This window comes from Triticum urartu, chromosome 5 (assembly GCF_003073215.2).
Source record: "Triticum urartu cultivar G1812 chromosome 5, Tu2.1, whole genome shotgun sequence".
Lineage (NCBI taxonomy): Eukaryota > Viridiplantae > Streptophyta > Magnoliopsida > Poales > Poaceae > Triticum > Triticum urartu.
In genome coordinates this window covers 245,626,532-245,652,840 of record NC_053026.1, presented here as the reverse complement: position 1 = coordinate 245,652,840, position 26,309 = coordinate 245,626,532, and positions in this window count along the sequence as shown.

Below are 26,309 nucleotides of genomic sequence, written 5' to 3'. Positions count from 1 at the left end.
AATTAGTCAGAGGCCGAGAAATTTTTGAGAAGTCCTTAATGAACCTCCTATAAAATCCGGGCGTGACCAAGGAAACTTCTTATACCTTTGATGTCCTTGGGACATGGCATCTTTTCAATAGCATCAACCTTGGCTTTATCAACTTCAATACCTCTTTCAGAAACTTTATGCCCCAAGACAATACCTTCATTAACCATAAAGTGGCACTTTTCCCAATTCAAGACAAGATTAGTTTCTTCACATCTCTGCAAAACTCGATCAAGGATTGCTCAAGCAATCATCAAAAGAAGATCCATAGACGGAAAAAGTCGTCCATGAAAACCTCACAAATCTTTTCACAAAAGTCAGAGAATATAGCCATCATGCATCTTTGAAAGGTAGCAGGTGCATTACATAAACCAAAAGGCATATGTCTATAAGCAAAAGTACCAAAAGGGCATGTAAAAGTAGTCTTTGATTGATCTTTAGCCGACACAGGTATTTGAGAGAAACCAGAATAACCATCTAGAAAGCAGTAATGTGTATGTTTGCATAATCTTTCTAGCATTTGATCGATAAAAGGTAAGGGTTAATGATCTTTCTTAGTAGCCTTATTTAATTTGCGGAAATCAATTACCATCCTATAACCTGTAATTTTTGGATCAATTCATCTTTATCATTAGGACAACAGTAATACCTCCCTTCTTAGGGACACAATGGACAGGACTTACCCACACTATCAGCAACGGGATAAATTATACCTGCCTCCAGCTTTAGTATTTCTTTTCTTACCACTTCTTTCATTTTAGGATTCAGACGTCTGTTGAGGATCACGAACTGGTTTGGCATCTGCTTCCAAATTTATTTTATGTTGACATAGAGTGGGACTAATGCCCTTAAGGTCATCAAGAGTATATCCAATAGCAGCACGGTGCTTCTTCAGAGTTTTCAATAATCTTTCTTCTTCATGCTCTAAAAGGTTAGCACTAATAATAACAGGATATATCTTCTTTTCATCAAGATAAGCATATTTAAGATTATCAGGCAACGGTTTAAGCTCAAACACGGGATCACCCTTAGGTGGAGGAGGATCCCCTAGGATTTCAACAGGCAAATTGTGTTTCAGAATAGGTTCCTGTTTAAAGAATACTTCATCTATTTCCCTTCTTTCATTCATAAACATATCATTCTCATGGTCTAGCAAATATTGTTCTAAAGGATCACTAGGAGGTAGCAATAGAAGCAAGACCAATAATTTCATCCTTACTAGGCAATTCTTCTTCACGGTGTTGTTTACTAAATTTAGAGAAATTAAACTCATGAGTCATATCATCTAAGCCGACAGTAACAACATCCCTTGTGCAATCTATGGTAGCATTAACAGTATTTAAGAAGGGTCTACCAAATATAATGGGACAAAAGCTATCTTGTGGGGAACCAAGAACAAGAAAATCAGCAGGATATTTAGTTTTCCCACACAAGACTTCAACATCTCTAACAATTCCCATTGGTGAAATAGTATCTCTATTAGCAAGTTTAATAGTAACATCAATTTCTTCTAACTCAACAGGTGCAATGTCATGCATAATTTCTTTGTATAAGTCAATAGGTATTGCACTAGCACTAGCACCCATATCACATAAGCCATGATAACAATGATCTCCTATTTTAACAGAAATAACAGGCATGCTACCATAGGTCTAGGTTTATCTGTATTACGGGGTTTAGCAATTCTAGCAGTTTCATTACAGAAGTAAATAACATGCCCATCTATATTATCAGACAAGAGATCTTTAACAATAGCTATATTAGGTTCTACTGTAACTTGCTCAGGAGGTGTATATGTTTTAATATTGCTTTTATGAACCACAGTTGATGCTTTAGCATGATCCTTTATCCTAACAGGGAAAGGTGGTTTCTGAACATAACAAGTAGGAACAATAGGATCATTATAAGTGACAGTATTTTCTTCAACATTAATAGGTGCAACTACTTTTACTTCTATGGGAAGGTGATATTTAATCCACTTCTCCTTAGGGAGATCAACATAAGTAGCAAAAGATTCACATAATGAAGCTACTATCTCAGAATCAAGTCCATATTTAGTGTGAAACTTACGGAAAATATCGGTATCCATAAAAGATTTAACACAATCAAAATTAGGTTTCATACCTGACTCCTTAACTTTGTCGAGATCCCAATCTTCAGAGTTGCGTTTAATTCTATCCAATAATTCCCATCTAAATCCAATAGTCCTCATCATAAAAGAGCCAGCATAAGAAGTATCGAGCATGGTGCGATTATTTTCAGAAAGCCGAGCATAAAATTTTTGAAGGATTGTTTCTCTTGGGAGCTCATGATTGGGGCATGAATATAACATTGATTTAAGCCTCCCCCAAGCTTGAGCGATGCTTTCTCCTTTGCGAGGCCAAAAATTATATATATAATTGCGGTCACCGATGAACAAGATGCATAGGGTAATACTTTTGATGAAATTCCAATTTCAATCTTCTATAGTTCCATGATCTCGTATCATCACATAGCCTATACCATGTCAATGTGTCTCCCTTCAAAGATAAAGGGAAGACCTTCTTCTTAGAAACATCATCGGGTATACCTGCAAGCTTAAACAATCCACAAACTTCAACCACATATATTAGGTGTTCATCGGGATGCTTTGTTCCATCTCCTGTAAAAGGATTAGCTAGCAGTTTTTCTATCATACCCGAAGGATACTCATAAGGAATTTCATTTTCAATAGGTTCAGTAGGTTGAGGAGCAACTCTTTGCTCTACTAGTCGGGGTGAAGATACCCCGAACAAGCCCCTCAGAGGATTACTTTCCATAGTAACCAGTGACACTAAATTTCAGCACAATATATAAATTTTTCCTTACCAAATTTCACCTACCAAAGGCGCTTCACTCCCCGGCAACGGCGCCTGAAAAGAGTCTTGATGACCCACAAGTATAGGGGATCTATCGTAGTCCTTTTGATAAGTAAGAGTGTCGAACCCAACGAGGAGCAGAAGGAAATGATAAGCGGTTCTCAGCAAGGTATTCTCTGCAAGTACTGAAATAAGTGGTAACATATAGTTTTGTGATAAGATAATTTGTAACGAGCAACAAGTAACAAAAGTAAATAAAGTGCAGCAAGGTGGCCCAATCCTTTTTGTAGCAAAGGACAAGCCTGGAAAAACTCTTATATAAGGAAAAGCACTCCCGAGGACACATGGGAATATCGTCAAGCTAGTTTTCATCACGTTCATATGATTCACGTTCGGTACTTTGATAATTTGACATGTGGGTGGACCAGTGCTCGGGTGTTGTTCTTACTTGAACAAGCATCCCACTTATAATTAACCTCTATTGCAAGCATCCACAACTACAACAAAAGTATTAAGGTAAACCTAACCATAGCATGAAACATATGGATCCAAATCAGCCCCTTACGAAGCAACGCATAAACTAGGGTTTAAGCTTCTGTCACTCTAGCAACCCATCATCTACTTATTACTTCCCAATGCCTTCCTCTAGGCCCAAATAATGGTGAAGTGTTATGTAGTCGACGTTCACATAACACCACTAGAGGCTAGACAACATACATCTCATCAAAATATCGAACGAATGCCAAATTCACATGACTACTAATAGCAAGACTTCTCCCTTGTCCTCAGGAACAAACGTAAATACTCACAAAGCATATTCATGTTCATAATCAGAGGGGTAATAATATGCATAAAGGATCTGAACATATGATCTTCCACCAATTAAACCAACTAGCATCAACTACAAGGAGTAATTAACACTACTAGCAACCTACTAGCACCAATCCCAGACTTGGAGACAAGAATTGGATACAAGAGATGAACTAGGGTTTTGAGATGAGATGGTGCTGATGAAGATGTTGATGGAGATTTCCCTCTCCCGATGATAGGAGCATTGGTGATGACGATGGCGATGATTTCCCCCTCCGGGAGAGAAGTTTCCTCGGCAGAATAGCTCTGCCGGAGCCCTAGATTGGTTCCGCCAAGGTTCCGCCTCGTGGCGGCGGAGTTTCATCCCGAAAGGTTGCTTCTTATTTTTTTCTCGACGAAAGACTTCATATAGCAGAAAATGGTCATCGGAGAGCCATCAGGGGGCCCACGAGGTAGGGGCGCCATAGGGGGGGAGCGCCCCCCACCCTCATGGAAAGGGTGTGGCCCCCCTGGTCTTCATCTTTGGCAAGGATTTTTCATTATTTATTATAAGGTATTCCGTGGAGTTTCTTGACTTTTGGAGTTGTGTAGAATAGGTCTCTAATATTTGCTCCTTTTCCAGCCCAGAATTCCAGCTGCCGGCATTCTCCCTCCTTATGTAAACCTTGTAAAATAAGAGAGAATAGCCATAAGTATTGTGACATAATGTGAAATAACAGCCCATAATGCAATAAATACCGATATAAAAGCATGATGCAAAATGGACGTATCATTGTGAACTGCAATTTGGTGCATGGCACGTGTACCCCATTGCCGGATGCCCCACATATTAGAGAAATGAAGCACAAAGGCAGGAGTAACTAGTTACACATAAATACATTTTTGATAGAGAGATATTCCCGCTGTAAAGAAATATAAAAATATTTTATATCACAACTTTATACATAAGAAAAATCAAGGGGAATATATATAACATAATATGCGGGTTCAGATGAGAATATAATACTCAGATAGGCTGACGGTTCTGGACTTTGGGCCACGGGCCGGTGGGCCTGCATGTTTGGGGGGCCATGTTTTCTAAATCAGTGCATTTCATATTGCAAGCGATTGGTACGGTGCTGGTTTTAGATGCTGTCGCAAGGCGAATACAGAAAAATAAATAAAGTCTGGCACTTGTTAGAATGAAATCGAATGACAGTTCCTAACCAGCAATCAGAGTTGTAGTTCTTTCATGATATCCTACGTGATAAATAATATTGTCATACTACTTATACACACATGACACTCTCGGAGGATAGATCAGTTCGGCAGTTGCGTGCTGCTACTGAAGAATTTCAAAGTTGATTAGGACCAGCTCTCTCCGCCGAGAAAGTTTGATTTTGATGTCATCCCCTACCACAAGATTTGATAGAGTTTTGAACCTTGAACATCCTTTAGCATCAATCATCATGCGATCATCCTTTGTACTTACGGTATACTGAGCAGGTTCATTTACACCAAGGCTACGCATGGTAAGAGAAACATGGCCACGGTCACCTGGATTATTGAACGACATCCTTGTTGATCTAGGAATTCTGTATTTGCAAATAAGAAGACATACATAAACAGTTAGATCAACGCAGTGAATCATGTGAAACAACATGGAAAGAAAAAGAACGAAGAACATGGGCTGCCAATGCTTACCAAGAATGTGGAGATGTCGGTTCCATTGTTGTTGCATGGGCCGGAGCAGATGCAACTGCAAATTCAAGTGTTGGCGCAGGTGCCGGAGCCGTTGCTGGTACCCATGCCGATGCGACTGATAGTGCCGCTGCTGGTGCTGGTGTCGGTGCCCAATCCTCTAGTAGATCAGCCTGATTCACAGATGCGGTCGGTGCCCAATCCTATGGGGGATCAGACAGAGCTGATGTTGTTTTCAGTGCTAGGGCCAGTGCCGCCAGAGTAGGTGTCGATGGTCGACCTGATGCTGAATGTGGTACCGAAGTGCGAGACAACAGTGATCGTCTCTGGTCTGCTATGATTTCATACTTTAGCTTTCTAACTTCACTAGGCTCCGTGACCTTGATCTAGTCTTTTTTCTTAATTTATTTTAAATGTGGGAAGGACTAATTGTGGCGTGTTTGTTAAAACAAACTGTAGTTCAGATTGTACTCAGACAACAAACTGATCCAATTGTGTCCAGTAATATAAGTGATGGACAGTGCCTTCGTTACTGACACGACATAAGAAGTGAAACCTGCAAACATAACCATCATAGAGCAAACCAAATGGTTTATTCTGTAACGAATGTGACATGGCAAAACCTGCATCATAAAATTGCAACAAAAGTAAGAAAACATGATAGTAATTCAATAAGATTTAGGCAGTAAATCAACAAAATTTGCTTCATGTGACACGAGTGAATCCTTACCAGGAAATCACTATGTTCATGTTCTAAATTGAAGGTTGATTGTCCAATTACGGGTGGCATGCAGGGCCCCCACTTACTCCCACAAGCAGGACAGTCCAAAGGTCATGGAAACTCGTATGGAGTGAACATCCATGGAAGTGCAAATCCTGGTGGGTGCGATAAACCCTGCAATGCATACAGATATTGGAGTGTAACCATAATTGATAAACCGTCCTCACAAAAAAGATGATCTGGATACTTCAAAATATACAGACTGAATTGAGTGGACAGACATTAACATAGGTTGTTCTCAGGACTCACCACACAACAAAAGCGGCAATACTAAACAATATAGGGTTCACACACAGAAATCAAGTACTTAACAATAATACTTACTACATACAAGCAAAGTTGCACTAATTAAACTCTACAGACTATTTCTTGCCACCGACCTACGGGTTGTACCTGACATAACTGATAATTCCTGCTCGTCCTCGAGTAGGTAAATAATAAAAAGGATAATTTTTGATGTGGAATGCTACCTAGCATAATCTTGATCATGTAATCTAATCATGGCATGAATATTAAGACACGAATGATTCAAAGCAATAGTCTATGATTTGACATTAAGACAATAATACTTCAAGCACACTAATAAAGCAATCATGTCTTTTCAAAATAACATGGCCAAAGAAAGTTGTCCCTACAAAATCATATGGTCTGGCTATGCTCCATCTTCACGACACAAAGTATTCAAATCATGCACAACCCCAATGACAAGCCAAGCAATTGTTTCATACTTTTGATGTTCTCAAACCTTTTCAACTTTCACACAATACATGAGCGTGAGCCATGGACATAGCACTATGGGTGGAATAGAATATGATGGTGGAGGTTGTGTGGAGAAGACAAAAAGGAGAAAGTCTCACATCGACGCGGCTAATCAACGGGCTATGGAGATGCCCATCAATTGATGTCAAGGTGAGGAGTAGGGATTGCCGTGGAATGGATGCACTAAGAGGTATAAGTGTATGAAAGCTCAAACTGGAAACTAAGTGGGTGTGCATCCAACTTGCTTGCTCATGAAGACCTCGGGCATTTGAGGAAGCCCATCATCGGAATATACAAGCCAAGTTCTATAATGAAGGTTCCCACTAGTATATATGAAACTGATAACTCAAGAGACTCTCTATATGAAGAACATGGTGCTACTCTGAAGCACAAGTGTGGTAACAGGATAGTAACATTGCCCTTCTCTCTTTTTCTCTCTTTTTGTGTTTTTTTGCTGGGCTTCTTTGGCCTCTTTTATTTTTTTGTGGGCTTCTTTGGCCTCTCTTTTTTTGTAAAGTCCGGAGACTCATCCCAACTTGTGAGGGAATCATAGCTTCCATCATTCTTTCCTCACATGGGACAAATGCTCTAATAATGATGATCATCAAACTTTTGTTTACCTTACAAGTCAATATTACAACTCGATACTATAACAAAAATATGACTCTATATGAATGCCTCCAGCGGTGTATCGGGATGTGCAATGATCTAGCGTAGCAATGACATCAAAAAACGGACAAGCCATGAAAACATCATGCTAGCTATCTTACGATCATGCAAAGCAATATGACAATAAATGCTCAAGTCATGTATATGATGATGATGATGATGATGATGGAAGTTGCATGGCAATATATCTCGGAATGGCTATGGAAATGCCATAGATAGGTAGGTATGGTGGCTGTTTTGAGGAAGATATAAGGAGGCTTATGTGTGATAGAGCGTATCATATCACGGGGATTTGGATGCACCGGCGAAGTTTGCACCAACTCTCGAGGTGAGAAAGGGCAATGCACGGTACCGAAGAGGCTAGCAATGATGGAAGGGTGAGAGTGCGTATAATCCATGGACTCAACATTAGTCATAAAGAACTCACATACTTATTGCAAAAATCTATTAGTCTATTGAAACAAAGTACTATGTGCTCCTAGGGGGATAGATTGGTAGGAAAAGACCATCGCTCGTCCCCGACCGCCACTCATTATAAAGAAGAATCAATAAATAAATCATGCTCCACTTCATCACATAACGTTCACCATACGTGCATGCTACGGGAATCACAAACTTCAACACAAGTATTTCTACAATCCACAACTACCCACTAGCATGACTCTAATATCACATCTTTATATCGCAAAACTATTGCAAGGAATCAAACATATCATATTCAGTGATCTACAAGTTTTATGTAGGATTTTATGACTAACCATGTGAATGACCAGTTCCTGTCATCTCTCTAAATAGATATAAGTGAAGCAAGAGAGTTTAATTCTTTCTACAAAAGTCATTACCACGCTCTAAAGAATATAAGTGAATGAAAAGAGCACTCTACAAATGGCGGTTTTCTATGTGAAGAGAAACATGCAATCCAAACTTCAAATGATATAAGTGAAGCACATGAAGCATTCTATAAAGCCATACTTAAAAAATGTAAGTGAAGTGCAAAGAGTATTCTATAAATCAACCATGGAATATCTCATACCAGCATGGTGCATCCAAGAAAAGTGAAAACTAAATGCAAAAGACACTGCAAGATTTGCACATATTGCATGAACGAAACGAATCCGGAAACATACCGATACTTGTTGAAGAAAGATGGGATGCCTTCCGGGGCATCCCCAAGCTTAGGCGCTTGAGTCTCCTTGAATATTTACTTGGGGTGCCTTGGGAATCCCCAAGCTTGATCTCTTTCCTCTCCTCCTTCTACTCACATCGAGACCTCCTCGATCTTTGAACACTTCATCCACACAAAACTCAACAGAAAACTCAGTAAGATCCATTAGTATAATAAAGCAAATCACTACTCTAAGTACTATTGCAAACCAATTCATATTTTCTTTTTGCATTGTAGCTACTGTAATATAACTTCTACATGTCTTAATCCACTGATAGAAATTGATAGTTTCATCAAAACAAGCAAACTATGCATCGAAAATAGAATCTGTCTTAAACAGGACAGTCTGTAGTAACCTAAACATTCACCATACTTCTGGTACTCCAAAAATTCTGAAATAATTAGGAAAAATAAAAAATTTGAATAGAAAGACAGTGCAAAAGGTTTCAGATCCGTTTGACGTTCCAGTAAAAAAAATGTAAAATCACGCACTATAGCCAAAGTTTCTATCTTGCACCGCACAAACCAACAAGCAATCTAAACATCCTAAAGGCAAACCTTGGCACATTATTTTTATAGTACAATGGAATTGTACAATGGGATTATTATTTTTGTTGAAAATTTACTGTAATTGAGATTCACAAAGTTTCTGTGAGCATGAACAAAGTTCAAGGAGCTCCCCCACTTCAACAATGCTTGTCTTTCTCACTTTCACTTTCATTTTTGAAAAGTTTTGGGTTCCCCTCTATATTTTTTGTTTTTAAACAATATAGGGTTCACTCAATAGAAATAAATGATTATCTAAAACTTCTGGGTTGTCTCCCTAGCAGCGCTTTCTTTAAAGCCATTAAGCTAGGCATATAGTGCTCAAGTAATGGATCCACTCGGATCCCACGGTATATCAAAGCCAATTTTAATTAACAATGACTTGTGGTTTAGTAGTGAGCACAAAGCAACATATATCAAGAAATGACGAATTCTAACTCTCTTCCTATGCATCGACATGTCATAAAAGAAGAATTCATGCACACATAGTAAAGGCCAATGCATAGTATAAACAGTTTCTTGCAATTTTATCGTGTTGGAAATTTGGAGAGGCGCAGATGTAGTTCCTCTGTCATAATAATTCGAAGTATGAGCAGCAAGCACATGCATATTATATCTATCAAAATCATCATGCGTAGTAGTGAAACGCAACCCATCAATATAATCCTTAATAAGTGCAAACTTCTCCGATATAGTGTAGTCGGGAGAATTCAAAAATATAATAGGACTATCATGCGTGGGTGCAATAGCAACAATTTCATGTTTAACATAAGGAACTATAGCAAGTTAATCTCCATAAGAATAATTCATATTGGCATCTTGGCCACAAGCATAGAAAGCATCATCAAAAAGGGATATTTCAAAAGAATCAATGGGATCATAACAATCATCATAGCAATCATCCTTCGGTAAGCACGAATTGAAATTAAACAATGTATGAGTTGAAGAGTTACTCTCATTAGAAGGTGGGAACGAGTGATCAATCCTCTCTTCCTCCTTTTGGTCTTTGCTCTCCTCCTCATCTTTTTCATCCAATGAGCTCACAATGTCATTAATTTCTTCTTCCATAGACTCCTGCAAAATATTAGTCTCTTCTTGGACAACAGAGGAGTCCTCAATATATGGTTTAATATAAGGATTAGAAGCATAATTATCATAGCAATATTTAAGTATGGCCAAATTTTCTGATTTGTAGAGAGTAGTATCACACTCTTCAATAAAAGAAGCAATTTCACAAGTACCCCTAAAAGCAACAAATTCTTCAATTTGGTGAACATCATAATAATTATAAACACACTTAGTATATGAAGATACAATTCCATTATCACTAAACCCACATTGGTAAGGAAGGTGTTTCTTAGGGTCTTTAGAACAACAAGTACAATCATATATTTCACATAAATTCCAAGCATACCACTGCAACCGATGAATTTGATCCAGTAAAAGTTTCCCTTTTTCAGATAAGCGGTGTCACACATAACAAGCATGCTCATCTAAAGATTTGCCCTCAACTAAGGTAGTTGGGGTTTCAGCACGAGCACATAGGGATCGAAGATGATCCAAGTAAAAAGCTTCAGGAGTGTGATAGATTTTGAGTGGTTCTTCAACCATTGGTGTAGTAGGTACAACTATTTTTTTGGTATTTTGTGTTTCCTACCCATAACTAAAGATAGAAAACAAGAGCACCAAATAAAAACTACTTAGTGATAAAGCAAACAAGCATCCACGAGAATATTCACCCCATGCTATAACTCCCCGGAAACGGCGCCAAAAAAGGTCTTGATAACCCACAAGTATATGGGATCAATTGTAGCCTCTTTCGATAAGTAAGAGTGTCGAACCCAATGAGGAGCTAAAGGTAGAACAAATATTCCCTCAAGTTCTATCGACCACCGATACAACTCTACGCACGCTTGACGTTCGCTTTACCTAGAACACGTATGAAACTAGAAGTACTATGTAGGAGTTGTTGGATAGGTTTGCAAGAGAATAAAGAGCGCGTAAATAAAAAGTAGGGGCTGTTTAGATGAAGACACAACTAATTTAGGTTTAGTAGAGAGCTTTTTGTCGCAAGAAAGTTATTTGTCCGTAGGCAATCGATAACTAGACCGGTAATCATTATTGCAATTTTATTTGAGGGAGAGGCATAAGCTAACATACTTTCTCTTCTTGGATCATACGCACTTACGATTGGAACTCTAGCAAGCATCTGCAACTACTAAAGATCATTAAGGTAAAACCCAACCATAGCATTATAAGGCATCAAGTCCTCTTTACTCCCATACGCAAACAACCTACTTACACGGGTATGTGCTTCTGTCACTCACGCCACCCACCATAAGCAAATCATGAACGTATTGCAAACCCTACAGAGGGGATCCCTCACGCTTGCGCGACATGGAGAGCACCATAGGACAGCACCTATAATAAAACATGCAACTCAAACCAATCACGACCATCAATTAACCCATAGGACAACACGGATCTACTCAAACATCATAGGATAGCCATACATCATTGGGAAATAATATATAGCATTGAGAACCATGTTTAAGTAGAGATTATAGCAGGTAAAAGAGGGGTTACACTACTGCATAGAGGGGGGAAGAGTTGGTGATGACGGCGGTGAAGTTGTTGGTGGAGATCGTTGTCGCGATGATGGCCCCGGTGGCGTTCCGGCGCCACCGGGAGAGAGGGGGAGAGGGCCCCCTTATTCTTATTCTTCCTTGACCTTCTCCCTAGATGGGAGAAGTGTTTCCCCTCCCATGCCATGGAGGCCATGGACCAAAAAGTTGTACTAGTACTACTAGTACTACTTGTTAGATGAAAAAACACGATCAAGATCACCAAAAAGATCATCAAGAAGAGATATTACCTAGACTGGCTTAACGAGGGATCCTAGAGAGGGGGGCTTCGACAGGGAGATGGCCTTCAGGTTGTCTGCGGTAGTCTCGGCCGTGTAATTGCGCTTCTTTGTACGCTAAACCTCGACGGTTTTGGCCAGAGCCATAGACATTACTTTGGCTGATGCGCCAGGGTCCATCAAGAAACTGTCAAACAGAAATAAAAGAAAGGAAACCATAATCACAAACCCAAAATAAGAACAGACAAGGAGTTATAGGATCAGTCACGGGGTTGCAAGACTGGGCCTTGGCCATAAGCAACACAATTGATGTGCTCACCTTTCCTTCCTTGGGACGGAAGAAAAATGGAAGAAGCGTGTCGGGGTTTTCTTGAAGAAATGAGGAACAAGACGAGGGAGAAGTGAGTTGGGGTTTTTTTTTTCAAGAGAGGAAGATGAGGGAGAAGAGTGAAATGATGGTTGCTTCGTCCGTCCAACTTACTGCTGGAAAGGTGGGGGTTTTGTGATTTGATGGCTCATTGGGCATTACTGCGACACTTCGACCGATGTAGTCTACCGTGCAGTTGTGCACTCTAGTACAGAGAAATTTAGTGCATGGCAAGTGGACCCCGATGCTGGTTGTCCCACACATTAGCGAAAGTGAGTAGCAAGGTTCCCGACGACCATCAAGGAGGATCCGCACGGTAGAGTGTGTCCACTGTTTCTGAAGAAAAAAATGATTACAACAAGCATTTCCACTCTTACAACGGAGGAGTGCGAAACACAGTAGTCACTTGAACTTACACAGAACTCCTACTACTAGGCATGTGCAGTGGTTCATTCGTTAGTACTATATAATCTTGTTGATAGTGTAGTAAGATATGACGATAACAAATGATGTTTTGTGCATGTCAACTGTATGAACAGTAAGATCACATACCCCTTTTTTGATTGTACGGTCAAGAATGAATGATGAGATCAATGTTAACAGAACTAGGTCTACAACGCACGAAGAGTACGGTGCTTGATACGTCTCCAACGTATCTATATTTTTTGATTGCTCCATGCTATATTACCTACTGTTTTGGACTATATTGGGCTTTATTTTCCACTTTTATATTATTTTTGGGACTAACCTATTAACCGGAGGCCCAGCCCAGAATTGCTGTTTTTTTTGCCTATTTCAGTGTTTTGGAGAAACAGAATATCAAACAGAGTCCAAACGGAATGAAACCTTCGGGAACGCAATTTTGTCATCAGATAAGACCCAGGAGACTTGGACCCTCCGTCAAGAAAGCCACGAGGCGGTCATGAGGGTGGAGGGCGCCCCCCCTAGGGCGCGCCCCCTGCCTCGTGGGCCCCTCGAAGCTCCATCGACGTACTCTTTCCTCCTATATATACCTACGTACCCCCAAACGATCAGATACGGAGCCAAAAACCTAATTCCACCGCCGCAACTTTCTATATCCATGAGATCCCATCTTGGGGCCTGTTCCGGAGCTCCGCCGGAGGGGGCATCGATCACGGAGGGCTTCTACATCATCATCCAAGCCCCTCCGATGAAGTGTGAGTAGTTTACTTCAGACCTACGGGTCCATAGTTAGTAGCTAGATGGCTTCTTCTCTCTTTTTGGATCTCAATACAATGTTCTCCCCCTCTCTCGTGGAGATCTATTCGATGTAATCTTCTTTTTGTGGTGTGTTTGTTGAGACCGATGAATTGTGGGTTTATGATCCAGTCTATCTATGAATAATATTTGAATCTTCTCTGAATTCTTTTATGTATGATTGGTTATCTTTGCAAGTCTCTTCGAATTATCAGTTTGGTTTGGCGTACTAGATTGGTTTTTCTTGCCATGGGAGAAGTTCTTAGCTTTGGGTTTGATCTTGCAGTGTCCTTTCCTAGTGACAGAAGGGGCAGCAAGGCACGTACTGTATTGTTGCCATCGAGGATAACAAGATGGTTTTTTTATCATATTGCATGAAACTATCCCTCTACATCATGTCATCTTGCTTAAGGCGTTACTATGTTTTTAACTTAATACTCTAGATGCATGCTGGATAGCAGTCGATGAGTGGAGTAATAGTAGTAGATGCAGGCAGGAGTCGCTCTACTTGTCTCGGACGTGATGCCTATATACATGATCATACCTAGATATTCTCATAACTATGCTCCATTCTATCAATTGCTCAACGGTAATTTGTTCACCCACCATAGAATACTTATGCTCTTGAGAGAAGCCACTAGTGAAACCTATGGCCCCAGGGTCTCTTTCTCATCATATCAATCTCCATCACTTTATTATTGCTTTGCTTTTTTACTTTGCCTTTTACTTTTCACTTTGCATCTCTATACCAAAAATACCAAAAATATTATTTATCATCTCTATCAGATCTCACTTTTGTAAGTGACCGTGAAGGGATTGACAACCCCTAAGCGCGTTGGTTGCGTTGAGCTATTGTTTTTGTGTAGGTACGAGGGACTCGCGCGTAGCCTCCTACTGGATTGATACCTTGGTTCTCAAAAACTGAGGGAAATACTTACGCTACTTTGCTGCATCATCCTCTCCTCTTCGGGGAAATCCAACCCAGTGCTCAAGAGGTAGCAAGAAGAATTTCTGGCGCCGTTGCCGGTGAGTCTTCGCAAAAGTCAACATACCAAGTACCCATCACAATCCCTATCTCGCGCATTACATTACTTGCCATTTGCCTCTCGTTTTCCTCTCCCCCACTTCACCCTTGCCATTTTATTTGCTCTCTCTCTCTCTATACTCCCTCTCTATTTGCCTCTTTTTGCTCGTTTGCCTTTTGTTTTCTCATGTGTTGGATTGCTTGTTTGTCGCGATGGCTCTTCCTAGATTCGGTGATCTTCACCTTAAAAGGTTAAAGGAGATCGAAAACAACGTCAGGATGTTTATGGTTTTGCAATTTGAGCATAATAATTTCTTTAGAAATGAGCTTAAGGAACAAAAAGGTTTTATGAGTTATACGTATAAAGAGCTCGATAATATGTCTAAAGAATTTGATGGTATAAGATCCCAAATTGCTCGTCTTAGAAAAATTAACTGCTGAAATTTCGGATATGCAAGCTACCTTAGTCAATAAGATGGCCGCTAAACCGGATTCCTATGAAAATAAAGATGAAGATCTAAAAGTTATTGATGTGTCCCTTATTAAATCTTTGTTTTGCAATATTAATCTTGATAATGAATGGACTGAATATGATCCACCTTTACCTAGAAGGTGTTCTAAAAATTCGGAGTATTTTAGATCTTGATGGTGAAATTGATAAAAGTGGGATTAAAAGAAATAAAACCCTAGATGATGCTAAACCCACTATATTGGATTTCAAGGAATTTAATTATGAAAATTCCTCTTTCATTGATTGTATTTTCTTGTTGCATTCCTTGCTAAAATCTCCTCATGCTTATAGTCAAAATAAATCCTTTACCGAACATATCGTTGATGCCTTGATGCAATCTTATGAAGAAAAACTTTAGTTGAAAGTTTCTATCCCTAGAAAACTTTATGATGAGTGGGAACCTACTATTAAAATTAAAATTAAAGATTATGAGTTTTATGGTTTGTGTTATTTGGGTGTTAGTGTCTCCACTATTCCCAAAACTTTGTGTGATTTGCTAGATTTCCGTGATTTTGATGATTGCTCTCTAAACTTGCATCTTGCGGATTCCACTATTAAGAAACCTATGGGAAGAATTAATGATGTTCTTATTGTTGCAAATAGTAATTATGTGCCCGTATATTTTATCGTTCTTTATATAGATTGCAATCCTTCTGTCGTATTATTCTTGGTAGACCTTTCCTTAGAACGTTGGTGCAATTATTGATATGAAGGAAGGAAATATTAGATTCCAATTTCCATTAAGGAAAGGCATGGAACACTTTCCTAGAAATAAAATTAAATTACTTATTGAATCTATTATGAGACACTTATGGATTGCCTACCAAAGATGGCAATACCTAGATCTATCTTGCTTTTATGCCTAGCTAGGGGCGTTAAACGATAGCGCTAGTTGGGAGACAACCCAATTTTATTTTTATTCTTGCTTTTTGCTCCTGTTTAGTAATAAATAATTTCTATAGCCTATGTTTTGGTTGTGTTTTTGTGTTTAATTAGTGTTTGTGCCAAGTAGAACCGTTGGGAAGACTTGGGGAAAGTCTTGTTAACTTGCTGTAAAAAACAGAAACTTTAGCGCTCACGAGAACTGCTGTCATTTTTTTTGGAGAGTGATATTTAGTTAATTATTTTTGCAGATGATTAATAGATAAATTCCTCACATCCAGAAATTTATTTTAGAATTTTTGGGGTTCCAGATCTTGCGCTAGCTACAGATTACTACAGACTGTTCTGTTTTTGACAGATTCTGTTTTTCGTGTGTTGTTTGCTTATTTTGATGAATCTATGGCTAGTAAAATAGTTTATAAACCATAGAGAAGTTGGAATACAGTAGGTTTAACACCATATAAATAAAAATGAGTTCATTACAGTACCTTGAAGTGGTATTTTGTTTTCTTTCGCTAACGGAGCTCACGAGATTTTCTACTTTAAGTTTTGTGTTGTGAAGTTCTCAAGTTTTGGGTAAAGATTTGATGGATGATGGAACAAGGAGTGGCAAAGAGCCTAAGCTTGGGGAAGTGCTTAGCTTTGGGTTCGATCTTGCGGTGTCCTTTCCCAGTGACAGAAGGGGCAGCAAGGCACGTATTGTATTGTTGCCATCGAGGATAACAAGATGGTTTTTTATCATATTGCATGAAACTATCCCTCTACATCATGTCATCTTGCTTAAGGAGTTACTCTGTTTTTAACTTAATACTCTAGATGCATGCTGGATAGCGGTCGATGAGTGGAGTAATAGTAGTAGATGCAGGCAGGAGTCGGTATACTTGTCTCGGACGTGATGCCTATATACATGATCATACCTAGATATATTCTCATAACTATGCTCCATTCTGTCAATTGCTCAACAGTAATTTGTTCACCCACCGTAGAATACTTATGCTCTTGAGAGAAGCCTCTAGTGAAACCTATGGCCCCCAGGTCTCTTTCTCATCATATCAATCTCCATCACTTTATTATTGCTTTGCTTTTTTACTTTGCCTTTTACTTTTCACTTTGCATCTCTATACCAAAAATACCAAAAATATTATTTATCATCTCTATCAGATCTCACTTCGGTAAGTGACCGTGAAGGGATTGACAACCCCTAAGCGGGTTGGTTGTGTTGAGCTATTGTTTTTGTGTAGGTATGAGGGACTCACGCGTAGCCTCCTACTGGATTGATACCTTGGTTCTCAAAAACTGAGGGAAATACTTACGCTACTTTGCTACATCATCCTCTCCTCTTCGGGGAAATCCAACGCACTGCTCAAGAGGTAGCAGTGCTAAAGTACTCCACGGAACATGAACTATACGAAGCACGAATCAGTGTTAGGCAGGGTGTATGAAGGGTTCATGGGAGCAAAAGTTCCCTTCTCGACCTACTTTTGGGTGTTTGGCAGAGTGCATGAAGGGTGCATGAGTCCACACTAGTAGGTTAACACAAGTACACTAGGAGCATGCATGAAGAGGGGTGTTGATATGAGCATGCAGGAAGAGGGGGCAACTATATTGAGATGAGAATGCAACCAAACACACCTACACGCTTTGTGCTACAGTGACTGATTTACACCGTCTGAGTTTGATCCAATGGTCATGTTGCACCGAGACATGCCCATGTAGAGGATGCCTAAACAGCAGCGAAGTCCCTCTGCTTCTCGAGGCAGACAACATTGGTGATGCAGGGTGCCACCGCCTGCACAGCCCGCTCCCGGTCGACGGGAACCAGCACATCAAAGAAGGCGCCCAATGGCAAGAATGAATTCCGGTGACGAAGCCCTGAGAGGATTCACCCAGTAACGGCCGCCCGCAACCCCTCCTCGTCCAGCTCTGCCCCCACCATCGTGCAGAAACGGCTCAGCTCCTTAGAGATATTGGTGAAGAAGGAGACCAGGTCAGGAAGCCGCAGCTTGTTCAAGTTGACGGGGTGATCATACGGGTTTAGCCTGACGGCCGGCATGGTCGCGCTGGAATGACGGTAGGCATCGCGCAGCCGCAAAACATGGTCGACCAAGTGGTTGAGGCGATCTTGGTGTTGGAGATATGCCCAGAGGCAATCATGTATGATGATATTTCCTATGTGTTTATGAATAAAGATAGTCCTTGTAAATTATCAATGACGTGTATCAGCAAGTATGTGACTTGTTTGTGGGACTATGCATTGTATGATGACTGTCCTAAAAGGTCCCTAGTCGAAAGGGCTGTGTGGACGCGCAGCCGACTAGACTAGCATATGACACGGTCAATGGCTTGGTCTCACTAGCCATACAACATTGGATGCTAATCGGATAATATGGACTCGGAAGGATCTGGTCGGATTCGACGTAGGCGGATAAGGTCCGAGTCGGACAGACCCAACTATGAGACGCAGTGATATGTCATATGTGAGTCTCTAGTGCAACATACGTTCTATGTCCTAAGACCTGAGCTGGCGCATGTACTCGGGATGGTGACAGACTTGCTTTGGGCCAACCAAACGCTACTCCGTGACTGGGTAGTTACAAAGGTATGTTTCGGGCTTGTCCAGACCCATGCTGCAAGACATGGTCGAGCAATATGGGATTTCCCCTCCGATCAGGAGAGATATGCTTTGTGCCCCTCATGTGATCCGACCAGGATAAGCATCGCCATGCGACAAGGATTATGAGATAATCCGGTTTGTGGTCGGCATCACTGGCACGAGAAAGAGGTCAGGCTAACACAAGGATGACAGACTCACCTTGAGCCCGACAACATATATCGTGTGGCCAAAGGAATATAAGTATGATATACAGGTTCGCCTAACCAGCTTCATAGTCTGCTTGGTGTTCGGCATGCCTTGCTAGGGGCCACTGCCAACCATGCAGTTCGGGAGGTGATCCGAACTGCGACCAACCCGGCTTGAACCTAAGGGGTCACGCGCTTAAGGGAAGGTACCTACAAGGTCGTATCCGGGGACACTGGTCGGATGTGATCCGAGTTGTATTCAGATTGTGGCTGACTACACTTATGGGCTTTAGGGTCCATGCGAGGCCCAAGTGTTGAGCCCGCGACGGACGCCTATATGAAGTGGGGTGCGACACACTCATGCGGTTGATCGCTTAGGCGCTGTCACTAGGGTTTGCATGTGTTGCGAATAGCCACCTCCACTCGACCGACGACTGTGTGATCGGACCTAGCAGTCCGCCGCACGGTGTTCCTCCACGCGCGGATACCGTTAGAGGCGGTGCACATGCGCCGCTCTGGCGAACCTGTACGCGGGGTCCGACTATCGGATGTTCGAGGGAGATCGCATGAGGAGATGATCCACGCGGACGCGCTGCCCCACCTCTTCTTCCGCTGCACGGCACTACGCGTCTAGTGGTAACGATCTGTGATCCATCTCCCATAGCATGTTCTTTTGATGCGGAGCATCCTTCGATCATCCCCATGTACATTACGAGAACTCCCAAACCCCAAGTGCCCACATGTTGAGACCTCAAGCATATGCCATTGGACCTAAGGTGAACTCGCTCCTTTCCTAATCTTCCCTTTCCGCATGTAAGACATGGATGCTACGTCAAGTGCGGGCCTTGTGCATACTCAGGTACACGCGAGGAGACCATGGAGAACCCAAGGACCAAGGCCAATCGTGCGCGGAAGCAACAACGGAAGAAGACGGAGACAGCTCCCAGGACCCGGACATTCGGCCCCTGAAGATGTCAACAACAACAGCAGCCCTGCAGCTAAAGTGCTACAGGCCCCAGACATCCAGCGCCTCGCCAACACCCGGACATCTGGCCTCGCCCCCGGAAATCCGGACAAGTCAATCCAGAGAGCATTGTGACCATCCCCGCCAGCCCAGACATCCGGCTCCCCGTGAAGCCCTGGACATCTGGGCCGACGCCCGGACATCCGGCCCTCCCTGCCTGCTTGCAGTGCTTCTGGGCCAAGGCCCATGTACCCCTTCACCCCTTAGACTATATATACTTCCCCTCCACCTAAGTTTTAGGGTTAGCATTGGTTTAGCTCATTTAGAGATAGAGCTTTGCTCATCCATACGGATCTACTCCTTGAGAGAGACCGCGGCCCCTCTTCGGAGAAGATCCACGTTGGATTCAAGACCTCCTTCACGGAGAAGACCCCCATCAAGACCTCCTCACGGAGAAGAACCGGTTACCCCTTGTATCATCCCTTGTTGAATTTGGATCGTGTGATCTCTATGTGTACTTGGATCTAGCATACGTGTGATCGCTCTTGTTGGTTTGAGTGATTCTCTCGTGTTTCCCCTCGTGTTCTTCGCGGGATCCGCTCCTTTCGTGAAAGATCAGCTATCTAAGGTTCCACCCTACATCATCTTGGATCAGAGCCAGCTTGTCTCATTATATCATCTTGGTATCATGAGCCACGTTGATCATGATTTCGGAGCCTCCCCTCTTTGTTTTCTAGCATAATTTTGTTGATTTTGTCCCAAATTCAAACATTCCCCACAAAAATAGCCCCCAATTTTTTTTGTGATTTGTTGGTTTGATGATGTTTTGTTGATTTTGATCATGGATTTGTTGTGTCTTTAGTAGATCTAGCTTTCCCCCAATTTTCCCCACCTTCCATCCACGAAATTCGTCAAATTTTACCCCCAAAATCATCAATTTCCGCCCCCAAAATTGAGTTCCTCGAGTTCATCCTCGGATTCCGAGCCCCGGACATCCGGCCCGTAGCCCCGGACATCTAGTCCCTCGGACATCCGGCCCGTAGGCCCAGACATCCGGCTCCTGGAGCGCAATTCACGTGCGGTTCTGGACATCAGGTCCCGGATTTTCGGCCCCGACCCCGCATGTCCGGTCCCTGGCATTTCAGCCTTCGGTTTTTCACCGTTTCGACCATAACTAATTCATCCGGAGTCCGTTTTTTACGTTCTTTAGCTCGTTTTAAAGCTATCAACATCCCACATCCCACAAAAATACTACCATCACCATTTGACTCCATCAAATTTTTGGAACTTTGGTATCGTTGCCTAAGGCTTCCACCATATCATCCGCATAACCACCACTGAATTCCGCAACCTAACCCATTTTGTTCCCCTTAGCATTTGAGGTTGTCTGAGTTGTGACTTGAGTATCCTAAGGTATTTAGGCTACATAGGGACGATTGCTTCTTGATCAACCACCACCATAACTTCCGCATAGTTTTTCCCACCACACACTTCCGCCACCCCAACTTAACCCAATTTTGTTGTGTTGAGAGTTGTGTCTCCTAAGGTGTTTCAGCTACTTAGGGACCGTGCTTTCAACTCCGACACCGTGTATATTCCACCACCATACCCTCCACTTCCACATTGCGTCGCAAAACCCATCATTGCATTTTTTAATCCGATTGAGCTTCCGCAACCACCACCGCATTCCCAGTACCACCATTTGACATGTGAGATTTTGAGTTCACGGTTTTTCCTTTTCCTAAGGTGTTTCGGCTACTTAGGGACGAGTCTCCATCATCTTGGTATGTACATCAACAACACTGTCACTCATCATAACTGCGGACGGTAACCTCCATATCATCTTGGTATCGTGGTATCCCTCCATTGTATATTCCCCTTGCAATTGTATTGATAACCCCTAGCCCATTTGGCGTTACTTGCCTATCGAGACTAGCCATTTGAGTATTGCCGGTAACGTTACTTGTGCACATTAGTGATATACACCATCCATTGCATACATACCATATCATGCTGGTATCATATCATCCCTTGTGTCACAAGATTGTTCCCGTATATACCCAATTGCTATGTTGGTTTGTGCATTTCGCATTGTGGCCATATCAAAAATAGGATAAGCTTTTAAGAAAAAAAAAGAGCAGAAAGCTTGTAAACAATAGCCATAGCATCATACCACATTGCATATAAGATTGTCATACCAGATCATCTTGGATCATGTTGAGAGGAACATCGGGAACCATATATACATAGCATAATTGGGATAGAAGTCATTGCATTTTTATCTCTTATAGGTTGTGCACAAGTGTTGTATCCGCCTATTGAGCAATCGTGCTAGCGTCTCTCTAGAGTTGTGCAACAAGAGCATTTTCCGTGGATTCCACATTTTGAGCTCATTCCTTGGTTGCACGACCCCATTTATCTATCCGTGCGTGTGTTTCCGTGTTCCACATATTGATATTGGTCTACTTGTTTCACTTGCAAATTTGTGAATATTTTTCAACATTATTGACTCTTTCTAACATTTGCATCAAATTTTTGTGCCACTATCCTCACCGAGCTCGACTATAAGCCTTACTTGTGTAGGTGTCAAAAATTGACAAGATCGGTACCAATTGTGCTATTTCCTTGTTACATCATTGAGCGATCATTGATCCATCTTCAACATCGGTCAAGGTACATTTGGTATAGTTCTATCCTATCTTCCACTCATATTTGTTCGAGTCTTGTGATGGATAGGCAAGGCATTTCATCTCCAGTGTTCCACAACAACGACGGCGCGAACAACTACATCACCAAAGCGTCAATCTTCGATCTACAACGACAAATGCAAGGCGCACAATCAAGATTGCGAGAGCGCATTGACAACCTCGCCATCGACATGCGACACTCCGAGCTACCTACAAGAGACTACCTCAACAACAAGCCTTCCACACAAAAGGAGGAGGAAGATGCAAGGATGGAGGAGATTTTGACCTTGTTGATCAACCGTTCTTCCCCTTCATCATCATCAAGGCGATGGCGAGCGAGTCGATCATCTTCGGAGCGCCCATGCAATGCAAGCGTAAGTCATCCATGTCCACATCTACATGGAAAACATCATCACATCTGTGATCCACATCGTCATGAAGAGCAAGTCACCTCCAAGAAACATGTGTACGATGACAAATGCCATCGAGCTCAAGTACGACAATGACACCATCAACATGAAGATGCTCGAGATGCACCTACCTACAAGTCCCAACAAGCTCTACATCAAGTTATGGCCAAACATCATGAGCACAAGAGAAGACCGCGAGACAAGTACCACCAAGAGGACGCTACGGCTACTACCACCACCACTTCGGCATCTTCTCCAAGTGCTATCAAGGGATCTTCGCCTTTGGACGTACGACATCTTCGCCTACTTCCCATGAGTTCGCCTACATCGACATCTTCAAGAACAAGGCGACCACCTACGAGCGAGGACAACATTTCCATCTTCGTAATCCCCTCAAGGAAGATGGCCGAGCATGGGAAATTCCCTTCGGTCATGGAGATGAGCTATGAGGTGCCACATCATATGGGCCTCCAACAACAAGACGGCGACAAGAAGGTTGAGCATTGGACTATCCCTTCAACCAAGGCGGCGATAGTAGTTGAGCATGGAGATGTTTGCACCTACACCTCTCCGACACCCACATATGTGCCTAGTTGCCATGTGAGGAGAGCCACCACCCCACAATGAGTGATATGAGTGACTCCACCATATGTGGCATTGAGTGCCTTTCGTATGAGAGGATGAGTGTGACCACCACTGGCCCCACACTTGACAGCATGCCACACATCCTATGTGAGGTTGAGAGCCATTTGATTGACTCCACCAACCATACAAGTGAGAGCATCCAAGAGGGAGTGAGCGAGCCACAACACTTAGTGAGTGAGGTAGTTGACACGGCATGTGAGGCCACTATGATTTCTAACGACTTACCCTCTACTCCAAGTGTGTTTTCTTCTTTGGTGTTAGGTCTCCTACATGATGACATGCCTACCCTCAATGAGTCCATACCCCCAACGAAGACAACAATGGCCATGGTGGAATAAGATGCACCCCCACATGGTTCCATCAATATGAAGATGACAACGAGTGGATATTCGACACGTCACCTACAACACATGAGCAATGCTATCTTGCAAATGATTACTTGCATGATGATGATCACCTTATGGATTCATCGCATACTATGTCATGTTTCTATATGCCGCCCATTTATGATGAATATGATGATGAGCATGTTGAATTGCCTAGTTGTGATGCTATGCTCCATAAGATATCTTGTGAAAATTATATCGGTCATGTCATGTTTGACAATCCATTAAACTTGTCATATGATATGAGTGAGATCTCCCATATTGCATCATTTCAATCTCAACATAGTAACTATGCATGCCCAATTAAAATAAATCCTATTTGCACTTATGGCATAGATGACAAGATGATGGTCATTGGCTTTTGTTTTTGTGTGATGATATTTCCATGCTTCCTTTACATGATTTGCGCAATTCATCTACTATGCCATGCCATGATCACAAGGTTCCAAATATGCTTTGTTTTGGATGTTGTCAATATTCTCCATGTGATGTTTCCATTAATGCTCATGAGGAGACCCCCATAGTTTCCTTATACATATTAGGAGATTTTGATGCATTCCATACTTTGCATGATTCCCATGATAGTGTACACCATATGCATTCCATGAATAACAATGCTCTACATATTTATTGTGATGCATTGCACAATTTGAGTCTCCATTATGCTGTACATAATAACAAACCTCTCATGATGGATGACATGTTTCTATATCACGCATCTCTTTTATTTCAGCATTGGATATTTTGTGCTAACGAACACATGCACATGCGCATCATGATGGATGATGTGTACATATACCATGCACACACAATTTTCCCTTTGTCTTTCTTTTGTCTAGGACTCACATATACTCGTCAACCTCTCAATCCCAAGAGTTGACGGAATGAGCTCTTGAGAGCAACAACGATTTGGGATCCCGTGGACTATCCTTACCACCGTTCCTTTTGCGCAAGGACTACGTGCATCTCTTCTACTTGGTTCTCACATGGATATGGGATATATACTACTTGTTCATTTATGCCCATCGTACCATGTTCACTTTGCATGTTATGCTTATTTATATGTCTTTGCCATGCAATTGTGACCCTTGCTTGCACTTACCCATGATTCATCATTATACTCCTATGTGTATTTGCATGCTTGGTGGAGATCCTTGTTGCTATTGCCATGTTTATCATGTGCCTCATGCTATTGTTGATTCTTGTGTTGGGAGAGTCATGATGTTCCATTGCTATTTACATAGGACATCTTGCCAATACTATGATGATACATTTCTCATATCTTGCTTTCATGCTTGTGATACGTCATGTGCATTATCCATGACCACTATTCGCACACATGACATGCTTGCCATGATTACCTCTAGTACGTTGCATCTTCGCACTACTAGCTTGCACCACTTGATCACTATGATTGCTTGCTTTGTCGCATCACCCATGTTCCACTCTTAGTTGCTTTGTTGGGTTGATGACATATATGTTAATGCCTCTCACATGATATATCTTGTTCATTATCGCTTGCCTCCAATAATTGGATCTATGCTTATTGATCTTGGAGACTTGGACATATTACTTGTGATGCATGCATGTTTGATTGAGCTTATTGTATTTGGTTGTTCTCGCATCATATGCCTCCATACTATGAAATGCTCCCTTGTCCTTTCTTATGATGAGCATGATGCATACACTTGTTGGGTATCTTACCACACGAATGATAGGTTTTGCCCTTCCGCTAACCTCATTTGTTTTTCCGAGTGTTTGTCATGTTCTTTCGTTTTGAAGGATTCCCAAGGCGGTACCATCATGAGACTACTTGGTCATGTCAAGGTGTATACGATGTGCGACACCAACATCTTCGTGAACATTACTAAGGTGAACTCCATCCCTTTGAGCCATCCTCAAATATGCATATTGGATGGGTCACTCTTTCATTGTTGTTTCCTTCTTGTTGTCTACATGATACATCTCGCAAACAGAAGAGCGACATTGGAGATTGGCTCTACGGACCTTCAAGTTGAGGAGCACTTGGACTTATTGGATGCACCTTCGAACCTCCACTCATGCCACGACACCAAGCATTGGTACATCAACACTCCTTTGACACATTGCACCAATACCTACATATTTGTTGATTGTGCTCACACATGTCATGCACGATGGTCATATCATACTCACCACAAGTTTGCACCCTATGCATGGATTGACACACATTATGATTGCATTGTTGCATCTTGTATTCCCATGTCATCCATGATATATGAGCTATTGCATTTTCTTAG